This window comes from Saccostrea echinata, unplaced genomic scaffold, assembly GCF_033153115.1.
Source record: "Saccostrea echinata isolate AGI-Se365-2 ecotype Australia unplaced genomic scaffold, CSIRO_AGI_Sech_v1 ptg000046l, whole genome shotgun sequence".
Classification (NCBI taxonomy): Eukaryota; Metazoa; Mollusca; class Bivalvia; order Ostreida; family Ostreidae; genus Saccostrea; species Saccostrea echinata.
In genome coordinates, this window is record NW_026889795.1 from 7,663,812 (window position 1) to 7,681,385 (window position 17,574).

At 32.7% G+C, this 17,574-nt stretch overlaps 1 pseudogene; it reads right to left on the reverse strand.

Moving 5' to 3' along the window:
- Positions 1-1,378: 1,378 nt before the first annotated feature.
- LOC133201997 (uncharacterized) overlaps positions 1,379-17,574 on the reverse strand; it is an 89,725-nt pseudogene continuing 73,529 nt past the window's right edge.

Genomic DNA, 17,574 nt, shown 5'->3' on the forward strand with positions numbered 1-17,574 from the left:
TTTTTCACTCATATAGAGACGTCACCATATACCGGTGAAGGGCTTCAAATTTTGACCTTTACTCGGCACTCAGGGCCATTGAGTAGTGAGGGCTCTTTACCGTGCGAAAGCCTGCCTCGGTTTTTAAGGTCTCATCCGAAGGACCCGCAACTTTCAGTTCAAAGTGCAGAGCGCATGGCGAAGGAACAGTTGCTACCAATTTTTTATCGACTTAGGTCAGTCGCGGCCGAGATTCGAACTCACGACCTCCCGAGCACGGAGCGAGCGCTCTACCGACTGAGCTACCGTGAACGGTATTTCATGGTTTGACAGACGAAATTCATTAGCGATTGAATGCTTAGTATCGTTGGTTTTAATTCCACCGGTTTTAAACGCTTAAGTGACTTATAAGAGTTATCTTCCTGTAATCGCAAACCTTACCTGAAGGTCTTTTCTTGGAGATATATTGATGTAATAACTGTGAAGGCTGATTTTCTTCTGGTCCCACCTCTGATGTTTTAGAGGTCCGTGTTTGCTCTGCTCCTGATCTGTATTGTTTGAACGGGCTTATGAGCTTAAATACTATTCGTTATTTCCATATTTCATTTAAAAATATTGGAAACATATGTTTTGATGAAAAGTGTAAAACGTTTTTTGTTGAAAATATATTCTTTCCCGTTTTTTTTTTTTTTTAATTTTGGGTAGCATAATAGAAAGATGTGTATACGTGCATGTTTTTTTTCTTAATTTCATTTAATGCAAGACAGTAATTTATCTTCTAAATGTCTTTAACCAAAATAACAGAAGTCCATGTTACATTTCAATACAACAACTGAGCAAAACATTGAGAAAAGTCTATAATTGTCTTATGACAAAATTTTCTATACTTTCTACGTATTTAAAACATGTTACATATATAGAGGCAATATTCAAAATATTTTAACTTAGTTTTTTCTAGATGATTGTGTTTCTTTTGCATATCTACAGGAAGAAAATTTTCTTCAATACAATATCATTCATTTTAAGTTCTCGCTTTATTTGAGTTTATTTTGAATATCTAACACGCTGTTCACTTCCGATCTCCGTATAACCCCGGCGCCTGGAGGAAGAACCTGTCCAGTTACAGTGTTTTATGACCAAAACCAGAGACAAAAGGAGGAACCCAAAGAGGAAAACCATCATAAACACCACCATAACGACATACGACGTGTAGTTTATGCTAAAGCTGTTAGTATCATAGGATTCATCTTGATGTTCTTCGTGTCCTTTGGTGGTGATGTCGGATACAGCTGAAATTGAGATTAAGATAATGTAACTCTCATTTTCATTTAGGTCAGAAAAATGTCATCATTGATAGCAAATTTTCAAGAAATTAGAATCGAATTACCAGGCAGCTGTAAAAAATTGTCCTCTTCTCTGTCAGATAGGGATTTTTTTCTCTGAGTGTGACTTTGAGGAGGATTTAGAATTGAATTCCGCTTTGAAACTCCAACATTTTGGAAAATGTGGGGGAGGTTTTGGAATCTCGTGTGGCTCCCCAACATGTATAACAACGTCCATCCTAAGGCTCATGTGGTCATCAAGATGGCAGTGCATGAACCAAAATCCTACAAATATCCTACATATGACAGTGCTTAACCAAAATCGTAAAAAAGGTAGAAATTATTTATATGCCAAAAAACTAATTACATTACTAAATTAATTACTAATTAATTACTAAAAACAATTGCTGAAAGTTTGAACAAAAATAATATACTTCATTGGCCTTTTTTTTTTAATTTTTAGAGAATCTGTGCTTTTCTTATTATTTCTTATTATTCTTTTTTTCAGACAAAAGAAAATACGTCACCTTAATGAACGACATGGGCAATGATAAGTGAACAGTAATAAATCTTTTATTAAAAAAAAATCACTTACTTTCTTAACAAAGATTATAATAAAAATAAAACTAAAGGCCCATGGGCCACAGCGCACACATGAGTATCAATGGCCCTTCTGCTCTTCTTCAGCAAATTCTTTCTTCTATATATTCTTATGTAAAACTTTGATCACATAGTATGGCATCACCCTACCCCAGCGGGTCATGTTTTGAAACAAATTCAATGTACACTACCTGAGGTTTTTCCATAATATGACTAATCATGCATGGCTTTGCTGTTCTTGAAAAGAAGATATTTAAAGATTTTTCCTATGTATACCTATGGAAAACTTCGTTTGCCCCTTGTAACCTCACCCTACCCCCAGGCGTCATATTTTGGACAAACTGAATCTACACTACCCGCGGATGCTTCCAAATAATTTTGACTAATCATGGCTTTGCTGGTCCCAGGAAAAGTATTTTTAAAGACCCACTATATATTCCTTGTAAAACTTTGATCCCCCATTTCTTCCCCACCCTACACCAAGGTCCCAAGATTAAAAAATCGTTTATACTACCTAAGAATAATTCCATATACGAGGGGTGATCAAAAAGTTCGCGAACTATGTCTATATTTACAAAATCACAATTCAGATCAGAATGAAATTTGGCATATATATAGTCATAAGCATGTTCTATAAATAACAGATGTTGAATAATGTTTTGCTCCGTGTTTGTGACGTCACAATGTGAAAATGACGTCAATATATACATTGCAGGTCACTTGTGACAAAAAATGGTTGACTCAGTCATACTCGAGCAACGAACGGCTTTAAAGTTTAACGTATATCTTGGAATTTCCTTTGCAGTAGAATATGATAATTAGCACAAGGTTTATGAAGACAAAGACTTACCAGAAGTTCAATCATTAATTGGATTGATTGTTTAAATAAAGACAGGGAGTTGGTTAAAAATGATGTTTGTTCTGTTGCCCAGCGAAAGCAAGTCGAGGAAAAGATGTGTCCTTAGTTAAGCAATTTTTTTATGAAACATCGTCAAGTTACAATTAGAAAAATGTTTGAATATCTTAACAGTAATATAATAATTAAATCCCTAAAATATCGTTTACTTAAGATTTTAAACATATTATATATGATAAATAGAAGGCGCCCATACTTTCTCCACATTCGATAAACGACGCTCCCGAGACAGAGGACTCGGGGTGTGATGGGACACCATACTAATTGTGGGAAGGGATATCCTTATCCACCCATCCTATTGTCGAGATTTGGCCATTTCTGACAGATGGACTGATCATGTTAATAAAATAACTTGCATGGAAAGAAATATAAGACTCGGAAAAATCTTTTAGCTTCTGTGAACAGACTGCTACGGAGCATGTCACGTGACTGCCTGGATCACGTGATTCGCGCACGGACAGAACAATGGCAGATGTGCATTAAAATTGGAGATGACTACTTTAAAAAATAATAAACATTGAAACCTCATTTTATTTCTTTTAAAGAAGTGATTCAATAAGTTCGCGAACTTTTTGATCACCCCTCGTAAAAATGAATGATACTGGTTTTGCTGTTCTGAAGACAAAGATTTTTTAAAGATGTTTTCTATATATTCCTATATATACAATTTTGAACGCCTGTTGTGGCCTCACCCTACCCTCGGGCTAATGATTTAAAAAAAATAATGAACCTACAGTAAATGATGATGTTTCAGTATAAATTTGACTTATAATGGTTTGCTCTAATCCTAGAGAAGGTTTTTAAAGATATTTACAATAAATTCCTATGTAAAACTTTGATCCCCTTTCGTGGTCCGCCCTAATCCTGGGGGTCATGTTTTGAAAAATTTGAATCTACAATATGTAATGAAACTTTCACTTAAGTCTCATCTTTTCTGCCTAGTGGTTCATCAGAAGATTTTGAAAGATCCCACCAAATTTTCATGAATTCTTAAGTATCTCCCCATGAAAGAGGGCTTGACAATTCCTGTAAACAAACTTACACCCATGAGTGCTTTGTGGAAAGTTTGGTTGAAATTGGTCCAGTGGTTCTGGAGAAGACGTCAAAAATGTGAAAAACTTACAGACAACACACGACAGTCGTAAGGACTCCGCGGACACTTTTTAATCAGAAAGCTGACTTGAACTTAGAAAAATTACAAACAAACAAACAAAAAAAAAAAAAAAAAAAAAAAAAAAAAAAAAAAAAACAATCCTTCTGCGAGGCATGATCATGGAACCACACTCTTTTTTAGATTTAAAAAAAAAATCGTAAATGATCATTATCCTACCCTCAGCCGTCAATACAAGTTGTGCTTTTTTCCACGCAGCCAGCTTGACAACGTGAGTACAGCGGCAGTATTCCCCGAAATTGTCCATGTGGTCGTTGTTACATACAATACTCCTGTCTTCCACAATATCTGGAAAAACCTACAAGAACCGCTTTACATTACTGAACTAGCAAGAATTTTACATTGTTAGTATAAAAATTCATAAGTTCCGAAAGTACAATAAGAAAAGTTTTTCTCGCACATTATCCTGTGGCGAATTAAAATCGAGTCGAATTGAACACTGCAGATTTGTCTCTCTGTAAACAAAATCTAATTTTAAAATAGTCCTTTTTACCTTTTGTTTTTATACCATCCTCTCCTAATATAACAGAGGCACCTCTTTTGCCATGAGTCGAACTCTGTTCCGTTGTTTTTTTTTGTTTTTTTTTTTTTTTGCCAAACAGATAACATTACACAGAGATTTTAGAAAAAGAGCATTTATTATTGAAAATGGAAAAATAATTCAAATCTTAAAAGTACATATGACTCTCGTGAATAAACTAAGGCACCAAATATGACAGTAAAATCTATTGTAAAAATGAAATATGGAGAAAACGAACAGTATTCATGCTCAAAGTCCATTAAAACAATACAAATCGGGAGCAGAGCAAACACGGAACTCCAAAAACACCATAGATGGGATCAGTTGCCATGGAGGAGTGAGTATCCTCTGCCGACCTGTCACACCTGACATGTGCTTCTTGTCATGATTGGGAAATTACGGAAAAATTGGCCGACAATTCAGTGTGTAAATAAATAATGGCCTAATAATTAGTATAAAAACGTCAACGAGCATTTGACTTACTGATAAATTGTATTTGCTGACTAGGTCATTATATCGACCATAGGACTTACAAAATGATGACTTTAAACGAGACTGTTGATATTCTTGTTTCGTCAACTTGTTTGTCAATAACTTACCTCGTTTTAGGAATTGTTCATACGTAGAGCATGCTCTGCGTATCGAATCAACTGAGAGATATACAACCCCATTTGCAGGTGATAAAGGTATATTGCTGTATAAGGAAGGGAAGTTTACGATTGAAAAAGTTAAAGTCATTACGTTTATCATAAAGCTTTGTTGTTAGATTACCATTAACGTCTTTTTCTAGTAAAATATACAAATATGTAACAGATGGTCAGATTCTGTGGTATTTTTTATTTCAAGCTCACTGGGCTATATCGTGTCGACAATGAATGGAAATATCTATTGCTAATTAATAATAAGTCGCCGATATATCCAAATGTCGAGTTGAAGGCAACAGCAAGATTATTTTTATATGTATAAGATTTTGAATAAATTCTGCTTCATATGAATACAAAAATAGGTCTCCAAACAACGGGGTGCATTTGGTACCTATGGGAATTCCAACAGATTGTTGGAAAACCTGGTCTCCTAAAACCACATAGATACTGTCAATCAGAAACTCAAGCATCTTTTTAATGTCAACTTCAGAGTACTTGTGTGTACAATCAGAATGTTTTTTTAACAAAATATTTTTGCAAATGGTCAATGACAAGGTAAGTAATATAGAGTTGAAAAGTAGCTTTTATTTTATTGATTTTGGTAAAAAAAAATCGTGATTTCAAACTTTCCAAAAGTTCCATGGAATTTTTAAGTATCCAAATCTGCTTTACCAACTCCTTGAATATACTGTTGTACAGTACTTCTGAAGTTTCTCCTTCACAGCTGTTAATATTTTAGTGAGGAGTAAAAAAAAGGCTTGGTAGAACATTTACTAGAACCCGCTATGTATCTTTGTAAGGCTTTTTATGAAGTTTCGGAATATAGATAAGGTAATTCAAATTCATTTTGGTTATTGGGAATATTAAGAAAAATCAAAACTGACATATGATTTTGAAGAATTTCCTTCTTAGAATGAGACCTTAAACACCGATGCCCCGTGTCACGGTAGGTGTTGGCACGATAAAGAACACTCACTGCTCAATGGTCCTCTTTGCCGAGTAAAGATCTAAATTTGAAGCCCTTCACCGGTATATGGTGACGTCTCTATATGATTGACAAATTCTCGATCGGGACATTAAACAACATACAATCAATCAATCAATCCTTAGAAAGGGAGCTTTGGGTATAAGTTGGATTGCCACTTGTAGAATTAAATCCCCAATTCTTCTTAAATACAATTTAATTACAAATAATGAGCCTTAAAAACAAAGACAATGTTGTTACCTGCTTTGTCAGCTGGGACCAGTACATACTGATCGTGTAATCTAATTATTTTTATCACTTCTGAATTACTGAACACAGAAGGATATATGGTTTTCATATTGCCCATCAATCGCTTAATGCAATATTTTAACATACATCTGATACATTTAATCCATTCGGTCCTTCGGATGAGACCGTATAAACCGAGGTCCCATGTCGCAGTAGGTGCTGGCATGAAAAAGATCCCACACTGCTCAACGGCCCTCAGTGCCGAGTACATGTCAAAATTTGTAGCCCCCCACCGGCAAGTGGTTAGTCTCTATATGAGAGAAAAATTCAACAAGCAAACAAACAAAGAAACATTTAACCCATTCTGACAAAGTGTCATATATCATTACGTGGACTCAAAGATATATGCTCCTCAGATATACATGTACGTAATATAAATACTGACACAGAAATACCATATGTGCAATATGCATTGCCCATTGGACTAGTTTGGGGAAAGAAGATGGGACTAGCCCTTATAAAAATAACTTAACCTTATAAAAACTCCATAAAACTTGGTTTTACGTAGCTTTTATCAGTTCAAGCGCAGAGGAATGTCAATAAAGATTTCACCTAAAACTGCTACTGTTTTATCACTTGTTTGTACTAGTGCCATTTTTAACCCCTTCTTCCTTTTTATTTCTAGAATTAGACTTCTGATGAAGAAAGGATATAATTTTTTTTTGATGTATAGTCGATTCGTTTTTATCTTTGTTTTTTCCTATAAAATGTAATGCCTGAAAAAAGAATGATTTCCTTCCAACAACATGAAAAGGAGACAATATTTCATCACGGAAGTTGCTTTCAAAATGCCAAATAAGTATACCAGTAAAATCTATGAAAAATGAAAAGACAGGGAGATGTCATATCTTTTTTTTTTTATTGAGAAAACACAATATCGACGTTTTGTCAAATTATTGGTATTGAAACATCTGTACAATTTTTTTTCTTTCAATTTTCTATTCCACTAGCCCTTCTTAAAAATAAAAACATGGCAATTATAAAATTATTCTTAAACTGAACAATCAATTTATGACTGTATGTTTTAGTCATACTTTTATAATCTGGTAGTTTTTCTTATTTAGTCTTAAAGACAATTATCATTTAGTCATTGTACATGTTTGGGCTTTTGGGAACCTCCAATAATCAACGTTATTTATTTGCATGTATAAGGAAATACATGTTTATCTCTAACAAAATCTACATGGGGCCATTATTCTACGAGGGTCATTTTTCTGCACGTTGGATATGCAGATTTTAAGGATGATTCCACTTTTTTCTGCTGGCAAAAGGGTCATTTTCGACGTTGAATAATGATCGGGTGTCATTATTCGTCTTTACAATATTAACAAAAAATATTAACCTTTGATTAGGAATTACAAAATGAACATCAGAGTTGTTTATTAACTCTGCCCGGGGACTATGCTTATTAGTAGAAGGAAAGTACATATGTGCATTATAATGAGATCAGATATACTTAATATGAAAAGCGACCTTGCTTATTAGTGATGTTCTTCAATAGAGAACAATAAGTTTTTGGTCATATAATGAGAGGGACCTTGACTACATCTTGATGTTTTTACTCTTTGGTGAATGTTTAGACTACTTATGATCACGTACTTAAAAGGGTATACCATCCATTTATTTTCTTTTACTTTATTGATGTTATGTTTGTTTTTATGTATAAAAGTACAGTTCAAGTGAAAAAGGTAAAAAAAAAATAAGGAACTGTAAGCAATCTCAAAAATCCTGTAAACGACATGAAAATTTAAGCAAAATCACAGACTCTGGAAACACCAGATTGCATCAGGTGCCTCGGGCGAAGAAACATCTGAATACTTTCTCAAATATTTAATTGTCCACGTAACTGCTGGCAATGCAATAAATTGTTTTTATGTAGAAAAGTTTGAGTGGAATGGGTATTTTTTAAAGATTTGATTATATTAGACCATTCATTTGTCAAGTGAATGTATATTATCAATTTACGGGTGCATCTGGAAAAATGTGTTAAAACCCCATAATGTCTACTTGCTTGTGTGTACAAACAGTCGACAGATATAAAAATTACGAGATAACATACAAATGTCTATTTATATCTGAGGCTATTCTCTGAGGACTGAACTTAATTAAAACTTTGTCATTACCTTTGGGGTATCATTCAAAAATATATTCCTTTGATGTGTTGATATGTTGATTTAATAGTTGCTACCTCGATCTTTTCTATCTTGCTGAAAAAGAGGACGAACAGTGATCGATCTCATAAATTTTGTAAGTAATACGAATCATGAACAGGGCAAAGAAAAGGCTCTCTAAACCATTTGTAGTTACTTCTCTAAATAACAAGATATGACGTCATTATAGCTTATGACATTCGTCACTACAAACTTAAGAGTTGAAATGACAGGAGAGTGTCACAATGTAAAAAGGCGAAGGTAATAATCAATAATCGATCTAAAAATATCTACAAAGATAGTTTTATACCCGTGTTTCCTAAAGAAAGTTTGGGTATGTTGTTGTTATCCTGGTTCATCCGTCCGTCTGTTCCACCAACAGTCACTTTTTCAAACTATTCATACATTTTAACAGTCACCAACACATATTTTGAAATATGATTGGTGGTCCTTTGAACATGTGCCAAAAAAGTTCGAAATTTCCATTTTAATCCTGAGGGCCAAATTGGGGGGTGGGGTGTGTGTGTGTTCATTTAGTGTCTTTTTCCTACAAACACATGGTTCTCTTAACTCCTCCTGCATTTCCTGCTGTAGCTCATTCATATTTTAAAATATGATTGGGAGTGCCCTTGAGATACGTGCATGGCTCTTGCACCTGATCCCACCTCAGATGTTTGCTCCCAATTTGTATTGTTTCCATAGACTTCTGAGTTTGATAAGTGTTTGTTATTTCTATATTTCAGGAAATAAGGATTCAGAATTTTGATATTCAACCTAGGGAATTGGGGTGAAAAGTATCATTTTCTATAAAAGCCTGGTTCCCTGAATTACTTTCTACATTTTTTTTACAGTAAAAATTCTCGAGAGGGACTTTAAACAAGAGACAAACAAACAAACAAACATAAATCGTGTATATATAAGTCTGGAGAGTATATATTAGACTGGAGTTCTGTCACGGAAGCTCAGTCGGCAGAGTGATCACTTTATGATAGGAAGGTCGTAGGTTTGAACCTCGGCCGATAAAAATAGGTAGCAACCGGTCCTTCGCCAAGCTCTTGGCACTTTAAAGTTAAAAGTCGTGGGTCTTTTGGATGAACCCTTAAAAACCGAGACCCCATAGGCGTTAACACGATAAAGAATGTGTCCCCTGTATACAGTTTATTTTAAAAAAAATTCTTTATTGCATAATACACCCATATGGGTCAAGCAATACAATTCATAATAAGAAAAAAAAAAACAAAGAACAGTGAATGTATTTATACAATAGGCGCAATTTAAGTAATTTACTCCTTATATGTTACACCGATGTGGACCTTTTATTTCTTAATTCTAATGATTGTTTTATAAAAGTGAAAACAGCCGGTATAGCTTCAATTGTTGGGCTAAGTATATATTCAAGTTTCTCTATGGGTGATTTGAGATAGAATGAGGAACAATTATCTAACATGGTTTTTATAAGTATATTCCTTGCTTGTATATTCAAATTACATTGTAAAAAGAAATGAAATTCATCATCAATAGCATTACATGAAGTGCGTAATCTTTGTTGTCAAGGTATTTTCTTATGTCTACCAGTTTCAATCAGTAGGCAGTGGTCACTTGTTCGAAACTTAGTTAGTAATTGTCTATTCTTGAAACTATTTTCAAGCATAAGATATTCTTCCATATTAAGATTGTGTTTTATTTTACTGTACAAATACAGTTTGGAGTTTTCTGTGAATTTGGATATTTTTTCCATAGTTTTGCCTTTATAATTATCTAGTACTATTTTCTTCAAATTCTTCTTAACCGAATTTCGAATGTTGTCAAATTTTTCATTTTTTTCCCCTGTAGTCATTGCTATTTAAATTATTTTCTTTAAATATAGACAGTGCGAGGGTATGTCACGAGTAAAATCCCTCTTCATGCAAAAGACATATTGATATTATATGATTCTTCAATCATGGGGTTTACATTCTGAGAGTTTAGTCGTACAAAGTACATCATAACTTGAGTTTTAATAAAAGAAGAAACTGGAAGTCTACCTAGTTCACACAATGATGAAATGTTGCATGCTGTTTTGTTGAGTCCTAGAACTGTTTTTCAATAACTAGCATGTACTTTTTCATAGAGAGATTTTTCTTGTAAAGCGAGATTATCACATGAGTTGTTATTTTTCATTGCTCTAAGTATTGCTTTGTATGAAGGAAGATAATCATCCATAAACCAGATTTCACTATTAAAGCATAAAATAGGGCGAATAAGAGTGTCAAATAATTTACAAGACAAATTCACAGGTAATTGTGTGAAATTGGAGAAGATTTTTCTTAGGGAGAATATTACTTTTAAGCCTTTCTTAGACAGCTCTAGTACTCCTTTGTTTAAACTACCTTTGTGATCAATTATTGTTCCAAGGAAATTATATTCTTTTACTTCTTCAAGAGGGTGATTATCATAATAAAAAACAGGAGTTGGTTTATATATTTTTTGAAAAGTTAAAACTTTTGTTTTTGTAGTATTTGTAACGGTGTCTTATTATAAATCTTGAGCATGGAAATATAAATAAGTCCGTTTCAGGGTTCTACTGACATCTCCATTTATTACATTCACAGATGAACACATAGAATAGTTGGAATAATGGAACAATGAAGGAATTTGGAATAATGCCCTGAAAAATCATAATAACAAATAATAAATACATAGCATAAAATATTCTAATATATCCGTATCAATATAGTAATTACAATCTGCGGTTAACAGATACGCTGCATAAAGGGAGGTAACTCTGTACATGATTTACATACAATCAATGCCCCCTTTTAATATTACGCTTTGAAAAAATATAAAAAACATATATACAACAAAAACTGATTTATATGCTGCAATAATGTCTACACAGACTTTACTATTTCAGAATTGTCATAAAATATATAAAAACATTAATATCATAAATATCATACCAATCTATGGGACTGAGCCTCTCCCATTCATTGTAGTCACAATATGGCTCACTGTACACGTATGTCCAGATCATAAAACTACAAATTATCATAGTTTACATAAGTAAACCTATCATCATAAAAACATCTAGTAGATATATATAAAATAAAAAATACTTTCAATAAAACAGTTACTCCTTAAATACTGACTCTCAAATCAGATTCTGACTGTGCTAGTGCTATGGAATTAACTTTGGCAAAATTACAGATTTTACAGTTAAATCAAATATTAGAAATCATATTAGAATTAGTATATAAATGTTATCTTACCTTAAGAGAGAAAAGTATTGTCTCTGTCAATGTCAGAAGGTCATAATTATAAAACTTCGTAAATACAACCCTTTCTGGACAAATACTGGACAAAGAATGACCATAACAAACAACTTTTTCTTGGAGGGAAAAATACTGAACCAATAAAACACAACCTTACAAAGTCCAAACCAATGAAAACAGTGAATACTTCAAACCAAAGACCAAAGACCAGAACCTTCATAACCCAAGGCAATAATAATTAAGTACAGGTACTGCCTGTTCTACTTGGGTGACCTTTAAAGATTTAATAATGCATTTATATTTACAATTTAAAAACATATGAAATACATTATAGATTTATTAAATAAATTAATAAATCTAATACTGTAACATATTAACAGTTAGTTGCCAATTTAAGCAATAATTCTGCAATTTGTTCAGTGTATTCTGTAAACCAGTATGGGACTCTGAGAGCAGAACAAGGTCATCTGCAAAGCTTAAACTAGATACATGTGTGTGTTTGAGAATAAGTGGATCACATGACTGATCAAATGTGTCATGTAGATCATTAATAAAACAGTTGAATAATGTTGGACTTAGACTATCCCCTTGTTTAACCCCTCTATCAAGTTTAAAATAATTGGAATGAGTGTTTTCGAATTTAACAGCTGATTCACATGATCTGTACATACTTTGAATAACTTTAAAAAAATTTTGACCAATTTGATTGTTCATTAATTTGTATAAAAGGCCAATATGCCAAACAGTGTCAAATGCTTTGCGCAGATCTACAAAGCATGCATATATTTTTGTTTTATTTCGAACAATATATTTTGTTATTAAAGTTTTGAAGAACAAAAAGGCTGTCTGTTGTTCTGTGATCTGTTCTAAAGCCAAATTGTTGTTTTGAGAATACTTTATCATAATGTAGCATTAATCTTTTATTAAGTGTAGCACTAAAAAGTTTTGCTATGCAGTTCTGAAGTGAGATACCTCTATAATTATTTAGGTCATTCTTATCTCCAGATTTATAGATTAGAACAATAAATGATTTTCTCCATGCCGATGGGTATTCTCCAGTATGCAATATTAAGTTAAATAGTTTAACTATAGATTTACAAGTAACCACTGAGCTATGTTTTAATATTTCATTTGGAATAAGATCTGTTCCTGCACTTTTATTGATTTTAAGCTTATGAATTAAGTTCTTAACTTCAGTGATGGTAAATGGTTGGTCAGTAATTAGGTTTTCTTCTAAAAAAGTTTTATACTGAGTTACATGATCTTCAATCCTTTTCTGAAACTCTTTATTGTTTTTTTTTTTTTTACATATACCTTGAGTCTTACAATGGTTTATAACTTTATTGATGTTAACTAATATATGTCTGCTGTATAATTAGAGCTTTTATTTCCTTTGAGAGAATTAAGCACTTCCCAGTATTGTTTGGGGTTTGTTTCTTTCCAATTCAAGAATTTATCATATAATTCTTTCTGAAATAAATACTTCTTTGTTTTACCATTTATTTCCATTTTTTTTACGGTGAGTAAAATAATCATGTCTTATTTTTGAATTAAAAGGTTCATTTTTCATCTTAGTTCCTAACATTATCACAGTTTTTTTCAAATCTTTAAGCTGAGTGTCAAACCATGGTGTTTTTTTTCTTAGCCTTTTTTTCTTACAATTGATGATTTTACAAGATTTCATTGCTAAATCTTGTAAAATTGAATTCAGTGCTTCTGTAGCTTTATCTATACCTTCTGCATTTTGTTCATAATTTGTATTTTCATAAGATAAAATTTGTTCTAATAATTTAGGATCAGACATAGCATCTAATAATTTAGTTTTTGAAACATTTTCCCATTTATACGAGCATTTCAGAAATTTGAACTGTAAAGCTCTTGAGCTAGAAGTAACTTCACTATTTAGCTTATTGCACTGAATATACGCAGATATTTGAGCATGATCTGATAAATATGTGGGATCAGATACTTGAAAAAAATTTATATTATTTAAAAGGTCCACATCGGCCAAAGCATAGTCAACAGTACTAGCTCCATTAGGTTTATAACAAGTAAAATTACCCACAGAATCGCCAACAAATCGACCATTCAAAATACGAACCTGGGAGGCAATGCAAAAATCTAGTAATTGTCTACCCTGAGCATTAAAGACTCTGTCTACCGAGTATCTAGGAATATCATGATCAACATTATATTTATCTGGTAATAGGTCTTCTAAGTTTGTAGATAAGCAATTATCATTAATAATACAGTCATCATGATCTGAAATTCGTGCATTTAAATCTCCAAGAATAAGAATATTGCAGTAATTTTTAGATAATACTTTTGATACTTCAATTTCAAGTTCAGAAAAATCATCATTATAGTAGACAGAGTTCACAGGTGGAATATAACAAGCACACACATAAAGATCTTTTGAAAAATTAAAAAAAGTTTTGTCTAGTTTCAACCATAATCTATTTTCTGAAGATGTTGCATCGCATCTTTGATTTCAGTTATTCCCTTATGTAATATAGTTTTATATGCAATGATGATTCCACCACTAAATCTCTTAGATTTTTTTCCTTCTTTCTACATTTTTGTAAAATATTATATTGTGGTATAGAAATATTAGAATCAGTACCTTTCCAAGTTTCAAGAAGTATATTGATGTCATGTTTCAGAAATGATAGAAAAAAATCTTCATTGCATTTGTCTCCCAAGCCTTGAACATTCCAAGATGATATTGATAAATCGTGTATATGCATCACTTAATGCAAATATTCTTTAGTACTATATGGCACAATCAAGAAACATTGGTGCATCTATCAAAATTATGTAATAAGTAATAATACACTTTCAAGGCCATATACACTAAGAAACATTGTCATCGATATACATATAGAACATGTAATAATACAGTAAATACATCCCCTGTGTACAAATTTTACACATAAAAAGAATCTCCCTAGTTTTACATATGAAAGAAAGAAATACACTTTAAATTGATGAAACCTAGATTAGTACCCCTGTACATATGAAAAGTAAAAATTTTGAACAAGTGTATTACAAGGTAAGCTGTAGTCTAATATATAGGAAAAATGAAATATTAACTACAAATAACATTATGTGCATGTTACATGTATGAGTAAAATACATGCTTTGTTGATCAATACATCATTACAAATAACAGAGTAATAGTGGGTATATGGTATACATTCATGTATGTATGTTCATAGCCATATTTTTTAATTACAACGTAAGCACAACTCATAATTATGGATTAATTATAGTCCAGTCCCAAGGCTAACCGTAAAAGTCACACATCAATATCGTTTGGAATTCTGTTCGATTCGCGATAGTATGAGCCCCTCTTTTCACCATAATTTCTAGAGCTTTGATAATGGGTCGGAAACCTTCCAGTCCAGGTTCGAGGTATTGTATTTTGACGACTTTGGTAGGGGAAGGAACTAGACTTGTTAAAGGAGGAATCCTTATGTGAATAAATGTCTTCCAATGTTCTCTTTCCAATCTGTTCTGTAAATGGGTGGCTTCTTTGATAAAGAACCCTCACTGTTCAATGGCCCCGAGTGCCGAGTAAAGGTTTAAATTTGAAGCCCTTTACCGGTATATGGTGACGTCTCAATATGAGTGAAAACTTCTTAGAATTCAGTAAAACGACATACAATCAATCAATAATATTAAACTGGAGGAGTGATTAATAATGATAAATTAATATTCCGTGTGAATCTATACGAAAAGTGTAATTTTCAACCGATTCCTGCCTGAGAAATTTATAATTTAAAGCCTTTTTGTATAAATGGCAATGTATCTAGCTGAAATTTCCCTCATATATGTGGATAAGTTGAACTGAGTTCTCTAAGAAATATATATACTCTATACAAGCAAAATTCATATTTGTTACAGGGACTCAATAAATATCTGATAGAATTTGGTTATTTTTATTTTATTCGTACAAAAAATTCACAATAATTCTGTTAATCAAATGGAATTTTTGTGCAACATTTCAGAAACATTATCAACCGTCACGGTAGCTCAGTCAGTAGAGCGCTCAAAGGTCGTTGGTCGAACCTCGGCCACGACTGCCCAAGTCGATAAAGAATAGGTAGCAACTATTCCTTTGTCAAGCGCTCAGCACTTTAAAGTGAAAGTTGCTGGTCCTTCGGATGAGACCTCAAAAACGTGGTCCCGTGTCACGGAAGGCGTTTGCAAGATAAAAAAACCCTCACTGCTCAATAGCCCTGAGTTTTGAGAAAAGGTCTAAAGAACAAGGTTCTCTTAGGGTCTTTTTTGGCCCTATGAATTTCAGAAAAACTGAAACTGTTTGGTTTTAGTTGACAATGCATTAAATATCATTTAGACCTTTGGTGACTGCGTATCTATCAAAAATGACGTAATTTTCTAGCTGGTCAATGCATTATGACGTCATGAAATCCACATGTTCCTCATATCCTGAAAAATTCTGCAAAAACAGCCAATTTTCAAAGCTATTTTTCGATATTTAATATAGAGCGCAACCTCTGATCTAAAATATGCAACTATTAAATGATAGAACTATTTCTGAGGATTACAAAACATGTTTTATTTCTTAGATCAGACGGTGCGCTCATATTATTTCTCTTCTGTGAAAGTACTCAAATATACTTGTTTTCCTTAAAATTAAAGAACATTGCAATTTCAAAGCATGTTTTCCAAGACCTTGGCCTTAAGGAGAAAATTTTTAGTAGGAAATGAAAGCACTAAGTCTCTACTTTATCTTGATGTTTAAAATGGAACATAAAGTGTTAGTCAATAAATTGGTATATCTACAGGGCCATTTTATGCATAAAGTGAACCTAGCTCTTTGACACCCTTCGTATATGGTATACGGAATATGGTGACGTCTCTATATGAGTAAAAATGGGGCGTAAAATAACAATCAATCAATCAATCGGAAACATTATCAGTTTCTGCCAACAAAGTCGAATGACGCCAGAAATTCGTCATTATACATGTAATATCTGATTATACTCTCTTCGCAAATTGGTTATCGACATATACATCAAAATCTAGCTTGAAATGCATTTAAAACTTAGTATAGCTGAAGAGCATTAACATATTACGTTAGGTCAGAAAAAATAACTTACCCTGTTCATAAATTTTCAATGTTAATATATCTTATCCCAATGAGATTTTTGTTTTGTTAGAAATGTAAATTAACATCTTAGGAATACACTGGTGGTAAAATTTTGAGATGGAACACAGACGAATTATTAAAAGCCGTGAAAACGCAAGGTTTTCTAGAGGTCTCATTTGCCCTGTTATGTTCTAAAAAATTAAAAAAAAAAATCAATTTTAAATACGCACGTAATTGAACAAAGCGATGAATTCATTAGAAGTAGAAATATGGAGTTTTTGTAAAATTTGTGACCAGAACATCAATGCTACAGAATTATTTTTGTATAGATATTATGGTGCTCACACTTAGATCTAGGATAGCTCATCTACGTCAACAATTTTCTTAAAGAAGCATTGTCTATGTTCATAAGTAGGCAGTGTTAAATATACCCCATTGTACATAGCAGAGTTCGTCATTATTTGAAATGTGGCACAGACTGTACTTGAAGCAAAAATACTAAAGGTTATATTGTGGCAGAATTTGCGACAAAACGGCTAGAGTATATAAATTGCAAACACAGAAATTTTTCAAAACAATTTTCTAAATGTCATATTACATACGGTATTCCACACACTGAAGATAAATTTAAA